Consider the following 4721-nt stretch of genomic DNA (forward strand, 5'->3'; position numbering starts at 1 on the left):
TCGATTTGCATATCTCCGAATAACCTTGAATATTCGTGTACACTATTTTAAAGCGATAAGCTCAAATAAACCTGGAGTTACAGTGATTTCACTACGGTTAAGACATTGAGATGATGCAAAGTGGAGTCAGCTGTGGGCTATTTACGCTTGTCAGGTTACATCACTATCAAAAATCATTTCATAAACAGAGCGGCTTTCTAATAATCCTCATACAAGTTTATACTAAACCACATTCAGAGTTACGGGTTGTATCGAACGGTTTCAGTCTCTCTGCGAGATGAAAACACATTAAGATCAGTTTGCTGCACCGTATCTCGAACCGTACCCGTGAAGCTCCGAGAGCCATATGCACAAAGTCATACAGAAAAATTAAGCTTCGCAGGACAAAAGCAAGAAAGCGGGGCATAGAGAGAGAGACTGGGGGTGTTCAGCTGAGACAGATGGAGAGATAGCCTGCAGGAACATCGCTCTCTGTGGGAGTCGAGCCACTTTACAGACTCGCTTTGGCTTTCGGAGACAGAACGATTCCTCGGGCGTTCGATCCTCGAACCGTCCCCCACACTGCCGCTTAAACGCGCGGCTTTCTAGCATTCCTTCACTCCGAGAACGGCTTTCAGAGTTAATAATGCAAAAGATACTTTACAGAGCAAACGGTCGTGGCTTTAGGATCATCCGATTGGATGAGGCTCGTTTTTTGTACCCATCATGCTCTCGTTGCTTCATTTGGTTTCAGTTCTAATCAGATTTCTCTCAGATCCCACAGAGCTAGCAGAGGCCGCGGCGCACATTCACTAATGCATTAGTACCCACAAAGAAGCAGGAAGCGGCAGAGCGGCACAGAGTACACATTCAGCCCGAGGAACAGAGACGGCACACCAGTGACTGCCAGACATTCAGAGGTGGGAACAACTGTTGGAATGGAGACAGAGATCGGAGAAGGACAAGCTGGAGGGGCGCAGCTGCACATCGGAAAGAGACAGAGGTAAAGAGATCTGCAATGCCTGGTGAATCTTACAGAAAAATACATGCTTGCTTAAGTATTTATTCACAGAAGTACAATCATTCATTCTTAGTTTATGTTAACTAATGTTGTTAACTAAAGAACCTTATTGTAAACTGTTATATAAATAAATATATATATATATATATATATATATATATATATATATATATTATATTTATTTATTTATTTATTTATTTATTTTTTATTTTTTTATTTTTTTAATTCGGTACATACTTCATTACAGAGGTCACGGTTCGATACAAGGAAAAACTACAACAAATATTATACTTTTTATGTTTTCTTTTCATTTATGTTGAACAAATGATTTTCAAATTTACACATTTTTCCACCTAGATGTGAAAATCCGAAATGTTGTATTATTATATTGTTACATATAATCTGCAGTACATATACATACAAGTATACATTCTTAAAATATATTTGATATATATATATATATATATATATATTAGGTGCAGTGCATGCAAGCAGCAGGGTCGCCCGCAGCAACACAATGCTGTTCGATAACCACCAGCAGAACAACAGCGAACGTGCACTTAAAAAATAAAGCCCCTAGACGGGTACCATGTGCTAATTCTGAATGTGTGTGTCACATAGCCTGGCAAAGGACTTTAAGGACTTGTGCAATCAGCTGTTTGCGAAATGGAGCGTAACGTTTATAAGTACCAACTGTGCTGTCAAGTTATTAATGTCGGAATCAATACGTTTGTGTTTGTGTGCGCGATCACTTCAGCTGTATCCTCACCAGCAGAATCAACTTCAAACACACATTGTCTTGATGCATAACTGTACGAAGGTATTTATTTGTTTAATACATGTAGAATACAGATAGGACATTGCTTTTTGCCATTACTTGTTGCACAGTTTTTTTTCCCCGTTTATTTGTTAATTAAATCCAATATATTTCCTTCTACGTATATGTACAGCAGATTCTATATAATATCATGTAATATAATATTTCTAGGGAATATATATATATATATATATATATATATATATATATATATATATATATATATATATATATATATATATATATATATTTTTTTTTATCCCCATAGTACATGAATTAAAATGTACATTTACTCAACATTCTCAACATTATATATATATATATATATATATATATATATATATATGAATGTTCAGGTAAATATGTCCCAAGAAAATGTAATGTGTCCCAAGAAAATGTAATAAATAAATAAACTACTACTACTAATTACATTTTGGTGTGAAATATCACCTAGACATGTCTTTGAGCACTTTCGCAAGTTTCATCTTCTCTGATTTGGGCTCAGAAGTTGAGTCTGAGATGAGTTGATTGCAGGTCTGTAAGTCATTCTTACAGCTTCAGTGTTCAAGCTCAGCTGTCGTCTTCTGGCCTGAGCAGTAAAGTTCAAACCCCACTGACTTCGCTCATGGCACTTGCAGGAATGTAAAAGCCCTGATAGAAATCATAATTCACGCTTTGACCCATTACTGCCGGTCCTTTCAGGGCCACTGAAGAGCTTAGTGGCTCTTTTCTCCTGCGGCACAGAAGCTTCTCATTCCTGAACTGCTTCCTGTCTGGCACCGGCGGGGGAATCTCTCACTTTCTCTCTCCTTCCCATTGTCCAGCTCAAACCAAGCATGACTGATAGAAAGATCATCCAGTCCCAGTCTGGAAATGCCAACAGCTTTGTTGGAGGTAAGAGTCCATTCATGTTCCAGTCAAGCCTTCACTATGCACTTCAGCTCCCACTTTAAATTAAACCTGATTTGCATTTTCTGAAGTAAATACCAGTGCTTGCAAGACATAAAGAAAACACCCTCATGTCACTTTAAACTTGTGCAGCTATTTCTAGTGGAAAAATTACAGCTGAAGCTTTGAGGTATATCCACTGCTATAATAATAAATAAAATTATAACAGCATTAGTAGAGCTGTAGAGAGTAATTTCATTAATACATAAAAGGCAGCCATGCAATGCAACAAATATTAGACAAAATCAGCACAATTCATTTAAATTGTAATGATTACCAATCATTTAAAAGGGAGCAATACCATTAAATATTTTTTTTCTATAGTGTGTGTTATAAATGATAAAATAATTGTCTAATTTGGGAAGTTTATTTAAAAATTACTGTGAAACACAAAAAACAAAAAAATAATAATAATAATAATAATAATAATAATAATAATATAACAGTACATGAATTAAAATGTACATTTTAAATTCTATGTAAATACAAATGACTAAAATGAGTATATTTAAAAAATATATTATTATTAATGAAAATAAATAATATGAAATGTATAATAATAAGTTATATATATATATATATATATATATATATATATATATATATATATATATATATATATATATATATATATATATATATATATAAAAATATAAATGTTATAGAAAATCAAATCTAAAAATAATAATTTTACTATACTAATTTTGTATGTAAAAATAAATGAATAATGATTAAAAAAGCTGAAATGAATAATAATTAAACCCCCACCCCTCAAAAAATTATATATATATATAAAATAATAAATGGACATACAGACAGATTTCGAATACAGCTCAAAAGTATTTGGAAAATTACGCGAAGAGCAAAAAGCAGAAAAATAATATTCAGCGCTGCTTTATGAACACAGCAATACCATTCACCACAAATGTGTTTTCTCTGTGCGAACCGATTTAACATAATTAAAAATTCTCTAGCAATTGTTAAAGCTTCTGTAGCAATAAAGCGCTTCATGCACCATCCAGGCAAATTAGATTACGCTATTCTCGCACTTTGGACAGCACATGTAACATACTACAGATTTATTTTCCTCGGCCGGTGGTGAGCGAAATGATGGATAATTCTATTAGCATGTGAGGCGTGAGATAAAGTCCAGCGCGTTAGGTAGTAATCACAGCAGACGGCTCTGTCGTAATAGAGATAAGTTACACACACAGCCCGGAATAAATGAAATTTAGCTCAATTATAGACCACTAGTAATATTTTTTTTTTCTTTATCGGCGGGCTTTGTGAGATATTACGCTCATTCCAAAAAACGCACAAAGATCTGTGCAATGTAGGTCAATATGTTTCATTAAAAAGCAAAGGCTCTGGACAGCGGTTAATATCAGCCTAAAGCAGCCCGCAGGTTCCAACAAAAGCAAAGGGACGCGTTCTAATCAAATCTGCTGTTAAAGCCCTGAATTCAACTGCCACCCGCACCACAGCCTTCCCGCCTGATTACAGTCATTTTTCATTATTGCCCAATAGAGCGATTCAAAGTGTTAACAGGTTCAGACTGGAACAATCTCCGCTAATGTTCACGGCTCGGAAAAGAGGCCTTCGTTTGTTCCAGGGACATCAGAGGTTCTTTAGATGAAGCGTGAACATGAATGAAGGCTTTGACGCACCAACGCAGCTGAACTTCTTTGAGAATCGGACATGGTTTGAGCGCACAGCGGCAGCATTCACACTGACCGGTCGCCGATTGAGACATATTACAGAGATCATGGGAATAAACGCCTTCGTTGACGAGGCAGGCTGCGCGCTTAACGAAGCTTTGATCGCCCGTTCATTTCTTCAAAATGTTAATTAGTACAGAATTCTGAGCCTTGAACCAAACCAGCTGACTCACAGATGAATCACGGCATTACGTCGCAGTCGAAGTAAATGAGGACGAAAACCTATAGAAGGACTGTA

The 4721-nt window shown here is 35.9% G+C and overlaps 1 long non-coding RNA gene across 1 annotated transcript in view; it reads left to right on the forward strand.

Moving 5' to 3' along the window:
• The first annotated feature begins 538 nt into the window (after positions 1-538).
• Positions 539-4721, forward strand: part of LOC122331168 — a 4215-nt gene continuing 32 nt past the window's right edge. The window contains exons 1-3 of the long non-coding RNA XR_006248136.1: positions 539-982; positions 2642-2711; positions 4293-4721. The exon at positions 4293-4721 is cut by the window's right edge and continues 32 nt beyond it. This is a non-coding gene — a long non-coding RNA (uncharacterized LOC122331168). The remainder of the gene's footprint in view (positions 983-2641; positions 2712-4292) is intronic.

Source organism: Puntigrus tetrazona, chromosome 25, assembly GCF_018831695.1.
Source record: "Puntigrus tetrazona isolate hp1 chromosome 25, ASM1883169v1, whole genome shotgun sequence".
Taxonomy (NCBI): Eukaryota; Metazoa; Chordata; class Actinopteri; order Cypriniformes; family Cyprinidae; genus Puntigrus; species Puntigrus tetrazona.